The following is an 18,507-nucleotide window of genomic DNA, read 5'->3' as shown; positions in this document are numbered from 1 at the left end:
TGGGGTCCCCACTGGGGTGCCTGGCCAGGCTGGCTGAGGGGCTGAGGGCTGTTTTCCCGCTGGCAGTTGACTAAAAACTCCCCAACTGCTCCTTGTTTTCTTTTTTTTTTTTTTTTATTCTGGGCCAGCTTTAGCTCTGAGGCCTCGCTGCTGAAAACATGGATACAATGTTGTGATCCGGGGCTGACTGACAGCCGGTTTTGTTTAGCTTCTTATTTGCAACATAGTAATAGTTGCTTACAGTTGCAGTTGAGAGGCCGGCAAGTGAGGCGGGGAACGTTGGAGTCTGCAGTCCCTGGAGGAAGCAAGCCTCCCTGCTCGCTTCAGTGCCTGGCTGCCGGCCGCCATCTTGGCTGACAGTTAATTTGCATAAGGATACGCTGATTAGCCAATGGGAAGGGTAGCAGTCGTACGCCAATTACCATGTTTCTCTTTTATTAGTGTAGATTCTGAAAATCAAGTAGCAATACTTAAAGCAATTTACATTTTTACCTGATAGTTTGATACTTTCTTTGCAGCATTTTTTAAAGATATTTTATTGATTTTTAGAGAGAGAGGAAGGGAGAGGGAGATCAAAGTTTATTTATAGTTTTGGATATTGTTTGAACCTTTTAAATATACATATAACACTTTATAACTGATGAGGAATTGTGTCCCTGTTAAGACTTTAGGGAAGGAAGTTTGAAAGTTAGTAAAGAATTGCTAACTTTAAGTTAGTGATGACTGATTTGAGTCTTCTAAAGCTCTGAACTGGCAAGTAGCGCACAAATGCTTTTTCTTGGAATCCAGAAATATGCCTAAAATGACTGATTTATAGATTTAGACTCAAATCAGTCATTTTAGGCATATTTCAACCCTTTCCAGGTTGCTCTTGTTGCTTCGTGATAAAGGAGAATATTACATCTTAGGGAGACACAGCCTAAACTGCACATAGTGCTATAGTAAAGAGAGATTAGACAGTGTTGAAAGGAAGATCTCTGAATATGGAAATCAGTTTAACACTACTAGTCTCCTCTAAGTTTGACCTATGGCCCATGCCAATGGCTTCATTTCACCCATAAGACTTTGTGGGATAAGATATTCATTCATAAAGAAATTGTGTAATCTGGCAAGCAAGAGGAGGTATACCTGACCATGCTTATGTAAAGCCTGAGCAAATATATACATAAATATATACTCATGAGAGATGAATAATTTAACCTCCAATTATTTTTAAGATAACTGAATAAATGGCAAAATTAAAATTTTTTACTTTTAATGAAAACATTTATGTTATATTTGAAAAGAAGCTTTTATTTTTCATGTCAAACAAGTATGTGAATATTTTCATGTTGTTGGCATTCCCTGTTGTGAGGAGCTTTCCATGGATGGCTGTGCTTTTCCAAGTATATATCTTTATCATGCACAGAGGATTGCAGAGGGAGGGGAGGATATTTTACCCTTGAATATGCAATTAATGCCATTATATTCTTAAAGTTTCTTCAATAATGGATCAAAATAAAGCTAATTATGAAAAAAAAATATTTAAAACTTAAAAACTTGTCTGTATTAAGACATTATGTACCAGGGATAATAACTCATATTCCCTACCCTCCCATAGGTTATTCAGGTTATTCTGTAACCCTCTTTCTTTCCCTCCCTCCCTTCCTTCCTTCCTGCCCCTTCCTTCCTTCTTTTTTCCTTCCGTTCCTCCTCCTACTTTTTCTTGTTTCTCTCTCTCTCTCTCTCTCTCTCTCTCTCTCTTTCTCTCACTCTCTCATAATTTTGTGACATGGAAACAGAGATGCCTATCCTCATCACTAAAAGTAAAGTTTAAACTCTTCTACAACAGTATGGCTATCAAAACAAGGTTAGGTTATTTTTTATATAAACATTCAAATAAAATCAGCTTCAGAATTTGTATTGCCATTGCTGCTGGTAAATGAACTTTTATAAATGTTTTAAGGTTTATTGCAAGGATGATTGCATTTAAATACAAAGGAAGTTTTAATATTCACTCTGTTTGGATGGCATCTCTAGAACAATTTCCTACTAGAGATCTATGAAAGAAACTTGATGAATGATTTAATATAGTTAAACTACATGGGTTAGTACATTTTGTAATATTCAAAGAGGTTTGTTTTCTTTAAATCCTCATCTGAAGATATGTTGTTATTTTTAACTTATTTGAGAGACGGGGGGGGGGAGGAAGGATGAGAGTGAGAGAGTGAGAGAGAGAGACAATGATGTGGGAGAGAAATGTTGATCAGTTGCCTCCCATAGCACCCTGACCAGGGATCAAACCCAGAAGTATATGCCCTGTGCCCTGACCTTTTGGTGTATGGAATGATACTGCAAACAACTGCGCCACCTGGTCAGGGCACTCAAAAAGTTTTGGTTGTTATTTATTTTATTATTTTATTATTTATTTTATTTTTTATTTTACTTTATTATTTATTATTATTATTTTTTAGTCAGAAATGATAACATGCTCTTTTCCACATTTATAATTTTTCTTCTATTTTCTTTAAGTTATTACTTAGATCAATAGTGCTCAAATTTATCCATTGGTTTAGCGACTGCATGTCACAGTGCTAGTGGTGGAACTCCACTGGAATACTGAGACACTGATGTAAGTCACCTTTAAATTCCACACACTCAATTTTGTGCATTTCAGATATCATCTTACATATATATGTGATCAATAAGATATAAGAGTCAATGTTCTAAGACAAATACATTTGGAAGAAAAACATAACATTAAAAAATTATCTCCATTAGGCATTTTTTCTGCAAATTAGGAAAAGACTCATTATTCAATTACAGTGGTAGAACACCTTGATCCTGCTAATGGAATAGGTTCTGATGATAATTACTTAAAAACCACATCCCTACATAAACAGACTTTGAAAAAAAAGACCAGGGAAGTAAAGAACATTGACATGACTGTAATCAAAATAAAAATTAAGTTTATTTTTAAATGTAAAAAATTCATGGCACACTGCATGATTTTTGATATAAACAGGATGCTTTAAGCAAAGGTGACATCAATCCCCTCAAAACAGTTCTTTAATATTAAGTCTACATATTTAGACATTCCTCGGGCAATGACTTACAGAAAAGTTGATATAATAAGCAATGGTCAAATTAATTTTACCTTTTTGTAAAAAGGAAATAAAACAAAATCTAACAAACATGTATGGACTCATTAAATAACTGAAATACATTTTTAAAAGATATGTCTTTGTTATAATAGTGCAAAGAATGCAGAAGGGACAGACTGCTATGTATGTTTGTAAAGACTGATATTTTGTGAATTGGTTATTGGTGCAAGATTTTCTCAACTCATCAAAGTCACAGAAGAATGTTCTGGTGAAACTCCAACCTTAATAAATTTAGAAGAATTTATTTAAAGTTGAGTTTTTCCTTTAGCTGTAGTCTGTATCAGGCTTAACTTCTCAAGATGATGATCAAATAATTAAGAAATTCATGTCCAGCTGGTGTGGATCAGTGGTTGAGCCTTGACCTATGAACCAGGAAGTTATGCTTCGATTCTGGTCAGGGCACATGCCTGCATTGCGGATAGGATAATAATTATCTTGCTTGTTTTTATTCATCTGTCTAAGGCAGTGGTCGGCAAACTGTGGCTCCTGAGCCACATGCTGCTCTTTGGCCCCTTGAATGTGGCTCTTCCACAAAATACCAACATCTGCACATGGGCCACGAAGTTTAATCGCACTGTACTTGTGTGCTCGCACTTGGTATTTTGTGGAAGAGCCACACTCAAGGGGCCAAAGAGCCGCATGTGGCTCGCGAGCTGCAGTTTGCCGACCACTGGTCTAAGGTATATGTATAGCTCATAGTATTTAAGTGTTTATATTAGAAGTGTTTTTGGATCTTTATTTAGATACTAGAGGCCCAGTGCACAAAATTAGTGCACAGGTGGGGGGGGTCCCTGAGCCCTCCCTGCACCCTCTCTAATCTGGGACCCTTGGGCCTAAACTGGCAGTTGGACATCCCTCTCGCAATCCGGGATAGCTGGCTCCTAACCACTCACCTGTCTGCCTGCCTGATCATCACTAACCACTCTGCCTGCCTGCTTGACGCCCCTAACTGCTCCCCTGACTGCCTGATTACCCCTGCCTTTGCCTGCTGGCCTGATCTCCCCTAACTGCCTGCCCTGCCAACCTGGTTGCCCTGAACAGCCCTCCACTGCTGGCCTGATGACACCTAACTGCTCTCCCCTGCCAGTCTGATTGCCCCTAACCACCTCTGCCTCAGCCCCCGCCACCGTGGCTTTGTCCAGAAGGATGCCTGGAAGGATGTGGTCTAATTAGCATATTACCCTTTTATTAGTATAGATTTGATAGTTTTTGTGACCAGAAATATGCTGAACAAATTTAATTTTTGTTAATATCATTTGGCCTTTGGTAAAACTGGCTTCGATATATGTTGTTTCTCTTAAACTTGCAGTTTCTAAGAACCCATCAAAGACATTAAATGAGGACTTACTATACTTTAAAGGCGCAAACTGCCTGGGAGGTGAATTATATCTTAATAAAGCTGTTATGTATATATTATTTAAGTAGACATTTGGGGGTTCCCATTATCATAGGGATGACTAGTGAAATGGGAGCTGAGGAAGATGGAGAATAAAAGGTGGCCAAGCAAATAGAGGCACAGGTGGAATAAATTCATGACACCCAAGGCTATTAATGCCTGATCACTGCAATTTGCCGTGCAACTACCCGTTTTCCTTGGATATTACATGCAAGGACTTCTGTCATCAGTACCACACACACAGAGATTCTGTATTCTCCTCTTGTTTATAACATTAGCTCCACTGTTAAAGCACTGGAAAGACTCATCTAATTGGTTAAGTGTACATTACATGCCTGCCTGACGAGGATGTGTAAATACAAAGCTTGCTCTCTTGTATTAGGAGTTAGCTTTTGGTCCTTATCAGGCAAGAGTTCTTCAAGCAAGGAAAAGGACTCAGAGGCTTGACTGACAAAGATAACAAAGACACACTAATATACTATATAAATATATACAATCCTATATAATAAAAGGGTAATATGCAAATTGACCCTAACAGCAGAACGACTAGGAATGACTGGTCACTATGACACACACTGACCACCAGGGGGCAGATGCTCAATGCAGGAGCTGCGGCCTGGTGGTCAGTGCGCTCCCACAGGGGGATCTCTGCTTAGCCAAAAGCCAGGCTGACAGGTGCCAGCACAGCAGTGGTGGCGGGAGCCTCTCCTGCCTCCTCAGCAGCACTAAGGATGTCCAACTGCAGCTTAGGCCTGCACCCCGCTGGCAAGTGGACATCCCCCAAGGGCTGTCGGGCTGCCACAGGGATGTCTGACTGCCAACTTAGGCCTGATCCCCAGAGGAGTGGGCCTAAGCCAGCAAATGGACATCCCCCAAGGGGTCCCAGACTGTGAGAGGGCACAGGCCGGGCTGAGGGACCCCCCCCCCAAGTGCACACATTTTTGTGCACCGGGCCTCTAGTATTTATATAAATCTACATTAAAATAATAACTAACACATATACATCTTACCATGTACAAGAGTTTTATGTGTTTTTTTAAATATTTTTTATTGATTTTTAGAGAGAGAGGATCCGAGAAGGAGAGAGAGTGAGAGAGAAATAAGCATTGATGAGAAACATAAATTGGCTACCTCCTGCAGGCCCCCTACTGGGAATTGAACCTGCAACCTGGGCATGTGCCCTGACCAGGAATCAAATCCATGACCTCTTGGTTCATGGGATGACACTCAATTCATTGAACCATACCAGCTGGGCTTTGAATTTATTCTTTGCATCAACTATGGGATGTTGGTATTTTTATTATCCTCTATTGTTTTCCAGGTGAGAAAAGTCAGACAGAGTCTAAGTAACATTTCTATAATTAGCTGGTAGGTGGCAGAGACAGGATTGGAAACCAGAGTGCCTCTGGAGACCATGCTCACTGGAGCACTGCCATGGTGAACTCCCTCCCTGTGAATAACAAAGGTCTTCTGATCAGCCTCAGCTCTCCTAGATGCATCATGATCCATGCTCAGAAATATGCTTTTCCTGCTAGGCAGACCCACTGCCAAGTTGCTAGATTAATTTAGCACTCCATTATTTTACTGCTCAGGGGCTGGGTTTGATGCTGGGGGAGGGAGTAGGAAGCAAAATTGATATAATATAACCCCTGCTCTTAAGTTTACAGTATAAATGGAGTCACAGTAAATTAACACATGCAACTTATTAAATAAGGTTTCTGTTATTCAAGTGACAGAAACACTGTTTTCAAAATAAATGCCATGCAGGAATACATTATATATAAAATGAAAGTATAATGACTTTAATTCAAACTTCGGTTTAAACTTTGAACCCATATCCACTTCTTTCCCTGACACTCCAAGACAATTTCTGCAGCATCTCTGAGGAAGCCATCAGCTCCCTAAATTTCAGTTTGAAAATCATAGATCTTGATAAATTCAAAGATAAATGGAAAAATAAAGATTCCTAGGAAGAGAGACAGCATTGAGTTATGGGAAGTGCAAAAGCATTCTTTAAAGAAGATAGCATTTGAGCTTAAGCCCTGACAGATGTGGATGGGCAGTGGTGACAGAACTAGGAAGAGGCTTTTATGACCACAGACCCACAAGCAATATTCAAGTAACAGAGGACAAACTAGTTCTGTTTGAGCACAGATTACATGTACACATGCACTGCAGGATAAGTTCAGAATACAATAAAAAGAGATTAAACAAGAAAGAGACGTTCTGAAGAATGAGCTCCTAAGCCAAGGATAAATTTACAGAAATAACCAAAATAATTAGAGGACAAGACTCAAGTCTGCCATGAGCCTAGAAGCCAGGGAATGAGAATGTAAATAATTAATTTGCAAAGTATGTTGGGAAAGAGCATCAAACATTGCAGAAAATAAGGATTTTATTAAATGAGTGATCAGCTCTGCTAAATAAAGAACGTTATTTGGACTGTTTAAAATCTTTGTCAAAGTACCATTAACAATGCCATATTGGAAAACCAAGAATCGCTCTAGCTAGTTGTGAGATTTTAGGCTTTGGAAACCTTACTTTAAGAATATGAAAGCCCTGACCAGTTTGGCTTGGTGGCTAGAGCATTGGCCTGCGGACTGAAGGTTTCCAGGTTTGATTCCGGTCAAGGGCATGTACCTTGGTTGTGTGCACATCTCCAGTAGAAGGTGTGCAGGAGGCAGCTAATCGTTGTTTCTCTCCCATTTATGTTTCTAACTCTCTATCCCTCTCCCTTCCTATCAGTAAAAAATCAATAAAATATGTATTTTTTTAAAAAGAGTATGATTAACCACATTGCATAGTTTCTTCATTGAGTTTATGATAGGTCACAGGAAATAGGCCCAAGGATTTAGAATTAATCTACAGTTATTTAAAAAATATGTTTAATTGAATTTTTAGAGAGATGAAGGGAGAGAGAGAGAAACATCATTGATTAGCTGCCTCCTGCACACCCTCCACCCCGGGGATTGAACCCTCAACCCAATAATGTGCCCTGAATGGGAATTGAACCAGGAACCTCTTGGTTTATGGGTTGATGCCCAACCATTGAGCAACACTGGCTGAGCTTCTACAGTTTTGAACACTATTAATATTAACATTTTTTAGAAAGATGCAATTTTCTGAAGATATTCAGAGGTGTCATTCCACACATATAAAATCTCTCAGTTACTTGCATAAAATATTTGTTCACTAATTGTTTCTCAAAGACAATATCCATGGATCTTATTGATCTTATAAGATACTGAGTTATTCTATTTATTCTCTTTCTTTTTGCTTGAAATAGCAATGATGTGATAAGTTTTTTTCTATAAAGATATTATGCACCCATATTTCTAAAACCATGTTTAAGAATCATAAAGAAAATTAAAAAATAAGCCACTGTCATTTTTTAGAAAAGACAAATCTTTCTATTTCTCTCTCTCTCACACACACTCTCTCTCTCTCTCTCTCTCTCTCACACACACACACACACAGAAGCAGATCTATGATTTCAAAATTACATTTTATAGCCTAGTTTTAGCAGTGTGTAGATAAAGCTTATCATCCAAGTCTACTGTAAGAAATGAAATAATACACATAAACATGATTTACAAATTAGAAAACACACTGAAACCATTTTTAATTACTCTTTTCTTAAGATTTGCATAAATCAAAAAGAGAGTATTTATTAATCCAACATAGATCATGAACTGGAAAAGAGTACTAACAATTACTTCAATTTTTATAGTACTCTGAATTTCCACTTTTTCTGTCTTAGTACTCATGTTGACCCAATGAAGAAAGAAAAATTACATATTCATTTTCTAATTTTTAAATGGCAAAATTAATATATACAGATAGTCATTTTCAAATATCATGTAGCTATCAAGATAGAAAGTAACAAAAATGTGTTGCATCCAATATCAGTGATTTTTGTTCCCAGAGTAGCTTAAACAAGGTCACAAATCAAGTGGCAGGGGTTATTCTTTGATCGTTTGCTGTCTACCATATGCAATATTTTTTGAATTCTTATCTATGGCAGGACTTCTATCAAAATCAATAATAGTTTTTCAAAACAAAAATGATTAAAACTGGCTTTCAGACATTTTATTTAATTCAGTAAAGATGTATTGATAGCTTAGGATGTTCAAGTTAGATTTGTAAGACATTATGATAAATTAAAAATCAATGGTATATATTTTCTCACTGCTATCTCCCCTCATCTTCCAATATCACAGGGACTCATAAGTTAGTAGATGAGGTAACTATTTATAAATCACTAATAACATAAATCAGGCTCACATAAATAGTGTAATAAATATTCAGACAATGTGCTATGGGAGTAATATGTAAATAAATAAGAAGCTTATTCTGATGAATGTGATGTGGGAAGTGTCTTGGCTCAGGTAGAACTTGATAATGGCATTGAAGAGAAGTGAAGGTAAACAGCAAGTTAAAGGATAAAGGATATATATGGCATTCTTCAATGGCCTCACACAACTGAAAACTTCAGAGATTTGAGATTAAACTCATAAAATTCATCAACATCTCTATCCAAAGAATTGCATAGGATGTCTTAGCAAAAAGCACAACGCAAACACTGAGACAAATATTTTGATCAATAGTTATAAATACATGCATGTGGGGACTGTCACATCAAATAAGTGAGACTGTCCATTTGAAAAGAAAACATTCAAATTATATAGAGATGGTATGCATTGATAGCACTTAACTGTGCAACAGAATATTATGCTAACCAAATTAAAGTTATGTGACTGCCTTGAAACATAAAATGAATAAACTCTTCTCAGCTCTCTTTTCTGACATCATGAAAGCCTAATTTTAATAGGCATCATTGTAAAATATGTAGTCATTAATCTTTTCTTAACCATGAGGCAAAAGTATGTCTTTTTGAAAAATTGAGCATAAATCAGAAATATTGGGTAACTGCATACTGGAAAATGTAGAGAACTTGGAAGTATGTCAGGACCTTAGGTAACTAGGCCCCAGGTCTTCTTTTCATTATCTTTGAAGATTTATTAACCAGATATCTATTCTATTTTATGAAGATTCTATATGCCTATACAATTGCAGTCAATCTTATAGAATTGGATTGTAGTGTTCTAAAAGAATGCAGAAATTAGAATTTAATATCAGAGAACAAGAAATATTTGTGCCTCTTTAATGTTATAATATGCTGTCTTCATAAACAACAAATGGCTTTCATAGTATTTGGATATTTTATGCTGATATTTCCTGACTCTTCTGATCTTATTTAGAAAACAATGATTGGTTTTCATAAAGCTCCCTTGCATCAGGGCTTCTCTGCCCAGTAACTATTTTGGCTCTTTGTTGTCCAACCACATTGAACCCTCTTTCTGATGATCAAAACCCTGTGTAATATGGTCACATGCTTCTGAAATAATTTTCTCTACTTCAAGTCTTTATCATTTGCATGATTTCTAATCAGCTTATTTTCCACACCATTTTCAGTACAGGTCACAATTAACTTATGCATTTGGTCATCGCGAACACCTACTCAACTGGTATCTACTATTTGAATTCCAATTATTGGAATGATTCTAATTATTCAAGACCTATCTCAGTTTCACTGGGCCTTTTAAAAGAGATAGAGGCACAGAACACTTAAATATTATCTTGGCCTTCAAGAAACTTATAATTTACCAGAACAAATCCAAAAAGAATGAACCAGTAAGTCTGCTAATACTTAGGCTTGGAAGAAGAAATTCTTTGGCATGGCAGTGATGGCAAGACAAAGACATGAGTATAGTAATGGCTATATTCCAAAAGGCAAAGGGCCTATTTTCAGGCAGAACTTTAAACACATGAGCACTGAATGCCCTCCCTAACATGACCCCTAATACTACATATTTAGTGCCAGAATCGGGTCCTTCAATGCAACTTGTCTGTACATTTGTGATGCCAGCAATGACCATTATCAGGAGGCTCAAGTCATCTATCCCAAGAAAACATCTACTTGGATGATAATATGGGGCATTTATAAGACTGAAACTGAAGCCACCTGACCTTAGCAGATGGCCAGATCAGACTGAATCTGTACATTCACTATAGAATTACTCATCATTATTTCTACAAACAACTCCTGAGACCTGTTATGTACTAGGCCCATAGATAATATCTAGTTACATCATATCCTGTGCTATGTCAGATTCAAGTTTGCCCCACAGTCTTTTTAAAAAATATATATATTTGTATTGATTTCAGAGAGGAAGGGAGAGGGAGAGTGAGGTAGAAACATCAATGATGAGAGAGAATCATTGATCAGCTGCATCCTGCATGCCCTCTACTGGGATTGAGCCCACAACTTGGGCAAGTACCTTGACCAGAAATAGAACTGTGACTTCCTTGTTCACAGGTTGATACTCAACCACTGAGTCACGCCAGCCAGGCTACCCCACAGTCTTGATACATATGCTGAGAGCCTACACATTAATACAAAAAATGTTTCACATTAATACAAAGTGAAACATTAATACAAAAAAATAATTTTTTATTTGAAATACAAATTTAACTGGCATCCGATATTTTTATTTTCTAAATCTGGCAACCATATCCTAAAAAATAAATGACATCGTATTAGAGATGAAAATTTTACCTTGCACACTCTGGAGCAGGTATCTCAACCTTAATGCTATTGACATTTTTGGCCAGAAACTTCTTTGTTGTGGTGGGACTACCCTGTGCATTGTAGAGTATGTAACAGCATTGGTTTCTACCCAAAAGATGCCACTAGATTCTATCCAGTTGTGACAATCAAACATGTCTCCTAAAGTTGCCTACTTTCACCTGGGAGCAACATAGTCCCAGTTAATAACCATTTATCTAACTATAAGGGTTAATGATAACACTGATTTAATTATTGAGATTATTTAGCTCAAATATTTCTCTTTTAGTTAGACAACTGAAGCAAGCAAACAAAAGACACATGTGGAATTGTTTAAATTAGTTGCACGTTATTCAGTGTGCAACATAAGTTCCTAGCTAATCTATTTGCTGATACATTGATTGCTTAACAGCAGACCATGAAAAAGCCTTCTGTTGTGTGATCCTACTTGGAAAGCTATTGACTCAACACTTACTGCCAGAGCATTTCTGGTTCAAAATATTTAGTCTGACAGGCGATACTTACAAGACATGAAACACATGCCCTCACACTTCTACCATGTACATGTGGCCTACTGAGATACAAATTGAACCTTTTGTGGCCCATTTGTTTTGTTTTTGGCCATGTTAAAACTTCTTTGATAAGCTAACTTGCAATTTACGATTATTTAAATAACAAGAATGCCTGCTGAGGTCTGTTTTAATTCAATAAGTAAAACAGCTGGCCAGATAGGATGAATGACAGAAGCAAGGGATAAGATAGGGTTTTGTTCCTATTCATGTCATTATCAATAAGAGCATTTAGATTCCAGGACAGAGATTTCATCTGCCTCCCTCTTTGCTGGATCTCAATAATATGTTTGCAATGAATGCATGAATGAGTGAAAGAAAGTTCACAACAGATGTTATCTAACATAGTCATATATGATATCACTGATTAAGAACATGCCAGTCAGAGAATGACAAGTATCACATGTTCTCATTTGTATGTGGAATATAATGAACAAAACTGATGAACAAAATAGATTCAGAGACATAGAAGCATGGAACAGACTGACAAATCTCAGAGGGAAGGTAGGATGGGGTATAAAGAGATGAACCAAAGAATGCATATGTGCACACCCATGGACACAGACAATAGTACTCTGAAGGCCTGGGGGAGGGTGTGCACAGTGGAAAGGGTCAATGGGGGAGAAAAAGGAAACATCTGTAATACTTCCAACAATAAATATTTTTTAAAAAATTGCTCAGTTAGAGATAGTACATTTTTTAGCAGACAGCATTAGCTTGCTTACAAGGTTGTATTGATTAAAGGAGAAACAAAACTCTTAACATTATGTTTAATAAGTGATTAAACTCATTAGAATTAATTATCATTTATTAAGTCATAAGGTAGGGCTCTAATTTCAACCATCCAAGTTAAGTTTGCTGTGTTATTTTGTAATGTAGGTATGTGAATAGATAAGACATAAAATATCACATGCATTTATTCACTGAAGACTAAGTAACTTCCACATGTGAGAGGAGCAGAGAGAGAGTGGAGAAAGAGATGAAGAAAAAAGGAGGAGAGAAATAGAGAGAGATGATATAGAGGACTTAAGTTATTTTGAGTAGAAAAAACCATGGACTTCATATTAAATAATACCCCCCAAAGAACAAAATTTTGTCTTAAAATGCCTGGACAGAGTTCTGCACATACTGCTCACTATTTTCTTAAAACTGATAGGGTGTTTGTAGTACCTAGCGATTTTGCCTAATACAGCAATTAGTTGTGCTCATAGCCATAGATATATTGAAGGCAAGTAATTTCTCAAACACTAATGTTAATGAGGTTGATGAAGCCAGTTTTATCATTTTGAAAACATCTGTTGGGGCATGACTAATTGGAAAAAGAATAGTGATCAAAATGTCTGAAACATCTTCATATTTTATTAGGAAGAGGCAATTACCTTATAGAAATGTAAAATATACAGAGCAGAGTTATGAGTTTTTATTATTCAGAATTTAATACAAATATTCAGTTGATGACCAAAAATTAAATGTACACAATGGTTTCAAAATCCTTTCTGCCATTCCATCCTCTTCATATGTAAATTAGAACAGGAACTGCATATGTCAATAGCAGGGGAGAAGGTCTTCATGCCCAGGCATTAAATGTGTGTTCTTATTTTCAGCCCAGCACTGCAAGGTGTTATCAGACTAGGAGAAAGGCAGTATGATGTGAAATTGGGCAAATCTCCTAGTGCTGACATTTTGCAACAGTCTCTTAAGCCCCGTGAGCCTCAATTTCCTTATCTTTAAAAAGGGAATAACAGTGACTTCTAAGATGAAATGCGATGATGTTTACAAATTGTTTAGAACTGTGTTTGGCCCATGGTAACTGACAGGTAGCTATTGTTATGTGGTTTTCCAAACAATTTCAACCTAGATGGAAAATAATCTTTTGTTTTTAAGTAAAGACTTTCTGCTAAAGTGTTTTTGGAGCTGAAATGTATGGTAATGCAAATATAAACTTAGAAATATACAAGGGATCAATGTTGCTGTGTGTTGGACCCTATATCAGTTCATCAATACATTTAGTTCAAGACAACTGGGATTTACAAAGCAAGCATCAAATGCCAGAAAACTATGCTCAGGGCTAGATAAAGATGAGAAAAATTCCATTGACCACACAAAAGCAATAATTTTACTTTAATATGCAGAGCAATTTAGTCCTCCTTTGGTCTAAACTATACAACTTAGACCCCAGGCTCTACCTTCGCATATCCCAAAAGGCACATTTGTGTGTGTGTGTACATGCGCGCACACTTAATAAAAGCCTAATATGCTAAGTTTCTGGTTAACCAGTCGGCCGTTCAACCAATCAAAGCGTAATATGTTATGGATATGCTAAGGCTGCTCAACTGCTCACTATGATGTGCACTGACCACCTGTGGCAGTTGACTGGTCGACCAGCCGCTATGACGTGCACTGACCACCAGGGGAAAGATGCTCCGATCAGTAGGTTAGCTTGATGCTGGGGTCTGACCGATCAGGACTGAGCAAGATGGGCCAGACATGCCCTGGAGCCCTCCCACGATCCCTCTCCCGCTGGCCAACCTCCCACATCCCTCCCTGGCCCTGATCATGCACCAGTGGGGTCTGGGACCCCTCGGGGGATGTCGGAGAGCCAGTTTCAGCCCGATCCCACAGGCCAGGCCGAGGGACCCCACTGGTGCACAAAACCATGCACCAGGCCTCTAGTCTTTATTAATAATAGAAGTGGTTTTTACAAGGTTGAATGTTACCTGTAACCCTGGAGCAACTGATGAAAACTAAGGCAGCATTGAAATCTCAATTCTTTCCCAACCAACTACATATCAACTAATGTATCCATTTAATCAACAAGTGTTTATTGAGCACCAACTTGAGATTCTAATAAAAGCTGGGAAATCCAAAGATAAGTAAAATGATCATGTCTAGTCTTTCAGAGTTCAGCCTCTACAGGTCTACGAAGATGCATCACGTGATGCACACATAGAAAATACAGTTTCACATATATATTTACACAGGGGCCCATCCTCCATGTTCATGAACATTAATGTAAAGATCACATTTCTTCTCACAACTTAAAATTCTAGCTAGAGGAAAGAAGAAAAAAAATAAAATGTTAACACACTAAGGACATTTTTAACCTTCTTATGAGTAAGTATCCACTCATTTGTGCAATAAACATTTATTGGGCAGCTTATGCCTGCCAGGCACTTTGCTGAGCGCTGGTTACAAAGAGACAAAAAAGACTCTGTCCTTGGCTCAGGTTGACCTCACTCCAGAGGCTCACACCTGCTGGTAAAGAAAATGAAACCTGTGATTTTGATTACCCTCCCCATCTCCAGCACCTGCCAGTAACATACATGTTTATATATGCCCCCTCGCTCTTAAGAGTCACTGGTTTTGAGAGGGAAGCTAGCCAATAACAATAAATGCAATAAAATGCTACAGGTATTATGTTAAGAAATATTTACAACATTCAGCACGAGTTAGAGTGTTGTTTTGAATAATTGTATCTTGCAGGAGGAAGATGTTCAGCATTCCTGAAATACATAAATAAATGGACCTCTGAAATAACATTTGAAAAGTGAGCGAAATAGTCTAGCCTGTTTTCTAAACTATTCATGGTGAAGAGGGGCAGGCATTTTAAATGAAAGTGGGAGTTATACTGTCCAAGGCAGAGAGAGAGAGAGAGAGATATCTTGGCACTTGGCACTTTCTGAGAACTAAAAATGTCTGGTAGTTTTAAAAGAGAGTGGAAAAATAGACATGAGCCTGACTTTAAACACACACACACACACACACACACACTTTCTTATACAATGGACCTGTGTTTTGGAAAACGTCCATGGCAGCAATGAGAAAGCTGCAAAACAGGAATATAAACATTGCAAACCAAAATTCAAGATGGTGATTGCAACAGTCCTGGTGAATCCGATCATGAGTACCTCAAAGAGGAAAAACTCAAACTTTGAAAACTCCAATTAGCTTCGCTCAGAGACAAATGAAATTGTAAAATAGAGTCTCTTAGATAGAAAAATACACGTGATCATTTTCTACACCACACTTGACATTTGGTTGCTGAGGGCTTGCTTGGCACATAAAATCTGCAGAAGCCAGTTCTCCGAATCCTGCCTCTGCCAATGCAAAGACAGACTGTACAAACCTTTGCCAAACATTCCTTCAAACCAGCTTTGCCTGTTAAACATCTCCAGAGAGGAATGTCTTGTTTTGGTATTTCTTATTCACAGCTTTCCAAACAAAAGGTCAAATATTTTATTTTTAAGTTGTCACATCACAGCTGCAAAGAATTTTAAGTAACTGGAAACTTGCACATAAAAAGTTGAGACTACAAAAGCTAATAAATATGTAAATTTTGTCTGAATGTGAATTTTGCTTATTTTTCAAGATTCTCGGCCTGTTAGTTTAATCCATAGGGTAGTAGAATTCTCTGGGCTACTTTCTCTTGCTATATTGAGTGTTCCTGAGACAAATACTAATTCAGCACAAAGAAAATGATTGCAAAGAGTAAGTCCAGAAAAAAACAACAATTTGGATGGAAGAGAAAAAAAATGGTAAATTTCTAGTAATTTTGGAAAACATTTATAAAAAGTGCAATGATGCTTTGGCATGTCTAAGCTATTACTGATTGATTCTGACTTTAAAGTGACCAAAAGCTTTAAAATTAATAATTCCTGTTTCACAGTTATTAGAACTATTTTAAAATTGATCCTAATTTGGAATTAATCTGTTTATATACATGGGACTTGATCACTTTCTTTAAGGGTAGCTTTGAATAGATACATGAGTCCCTCACCCTTAAAAAAATGAAAAGAAACAGAAAAAATGTAGGCTTATATGAGACAGCAAAATAAAAGTAATAGTAATCATATTTACCCTAGCCATTATTATGGTCAGTTGTTAACTGAAACCAAGGAAAACCAAACAATCCTGCCTGTATCACCAAATATCTTATAGTTGCTTTTCATATTTCAGTGTCACTTCTCAATCCCTTTCAATACCATCCTTTCACCAACATTGAAACTCACTGCTTTTCCTTAATTTCTTTTAATGTTTATTTTCTTTTCTCTTGTAACACTTTTTTAAGTAAATATATTCCCTGGTCAACTTGGCTAATTCAGTCCACAGAACCAGAGAATTTCACCCAACTTTGGATAGAACTTTACAATTTAACCCAATGATGTAGTTGATGTTAGAATCCCATTCATACCAGTAACTCATTCTAGGCTTTTTCTTAACCTCCAGTGACAATGAACTCTGTTCCCTCAAAACAATACATTTTATCGTAGAATACTGACTTACAAAGTTTTGCTACATAGAAATCAAATTGCTCTTCCTATATATTATACTAGAGACCCGGTGCATGACATTCATGCACTTGGAGGGGGTCCCCTAGACCCGGCCTGTGCCCTTTAGCTATCAGGGAGCCCTCAGGGGATGTCTGACTGACCGTTTAGCATGTAGAGAGGGCCTAATCTGCAGTTGGACATCCTTAGTGCTTCCACAGAGGTGGGAGAGGCTCCCACTACTGCTGCTGTGCTCGCCAGCCATCAGCCAGCTATGGCTGAGCTGTGCTTTCCCTGTGAGAGTGCACTGACCACCAGGGGGCAGCTCCTGTGTTGAGAATCTGCCACCTGGTGGTCATTGCGCATCATAGCGACCGGTCGGTCCACCATTTGGTCGATTTGCATATTACCCTTTTATTATATAGGATACTCTATTCATCTGCTTGAGCTGCCATTAGAAAATATCACGAGTCATGCAGCTGCACCACTGCCTGGGCAGGGGTGTGGAATGGCGCCCAGTGGACAGCGCATGGTGTTCAGGAGCTTCCTGGAGGTTGGCTGGGTGGCCTACCTCTCCTTTGGGTCTCATGCCGGGAAGCTGGTCGCAATCTTAGATGTTATCGATCAGAACAGGGCTTTGATTGATGGACCTTGCACTCAAGTAAGGAGCCAGGCTATGCCTTTCAAATGCATGCAGCTCACTGACTTCATCCTTAAGTTCCCACACAGTGCCCGCCAGAAGTATGTCTGATAAGCCTGGGAGAAGGTGGATATCAATACAAAATGGGCAGCCACAAGATGGGCCAAGAAGATTGAAGCCAGAGAAAAGAAAGCCAAGAAGACAGATTTTGATCATTATAAAGTAGTGAAGGCAAAGAAAATGAGGAACCGAATAACCAAGCTTGAAGTTAGAAAGCTTCAAAAGGCAGCTCTCCTGAAAGCTTCTCCCAAAATAGCACCTGCTGCTAAAGGTGTGGCTGCAGCTGCAACAGCTGCTGCAAAGGTTCCAGCAAAAAAGGTGACCGCTGCAGGCAAGAGGGCTCCAGCCCAGAAGGTTCCGGCCCAGAAACCTGCAGGCCAGAAGGCAGCGCCTCCAAAAACTCAAAAGGGTCCGAAAGCCCAGCCCAGAACGCACCTGCTGCTCCCACAGCATCTGGCAAGAAAGCATGAGAACATAAGGGCCTACTATGCACACATAATAAAGGTTCTTTTTAACACACACACACAGAAACTATCACATACTCTGTGACTTAACAACAAATGTATTTCTTACATTTCTAGAGGCCAAAAGTCCAAGACCAATGTCCTGGCAAGGTAGATTTCATTGTTAGGCTTCTCTTGGTTTGTAGGTGAATATCACCTCACTGTGGGCTCACCTCTATTTGTGTGTACAAGGAGAGAGTGAGAGGCAGATAGAGATAGAGATAGAGATAGAGATAGATAGATGATAGATAGATAGATAGATAGATAGATAGATAGAGATAGAGAGAGACAGAGACATACA

General features: G+C 38.1%; 1 pseudogene; it reads left to right on the top strand.

Moving 5' to 3' along the window:
* The first annotated feature begins 17,532 nt into the window (after positions 1–17,532).
* LOC102419442 lies at positions 17,533–18,173 on the top strand (annotated as a pseudogene).
* Positions 18,174–18,507: the final 334 nt, after the last annotated feature.

The sequence above is a fragment of the Myotis lucifugus genome, unplaced genomic scaffold (genome assembly GCF_000147115.1).
Source record: "Myotis lucifugus unplaced genomic scaffold, Myoluc2.0 scaffold_392, whole genome shotgun sequence".
Lineage (NCBI taxonomy): Eukaryota > Metazoa > Chordata > Mammalia > Chiroptera > Vespertilionidae > Myotis > Myotis lucifugus.
The sequence above is the reverse complement of the archived record's forward strand: the minus strand, read 5'-3'. Positions and strand labels throughout refer to the sequence as shown.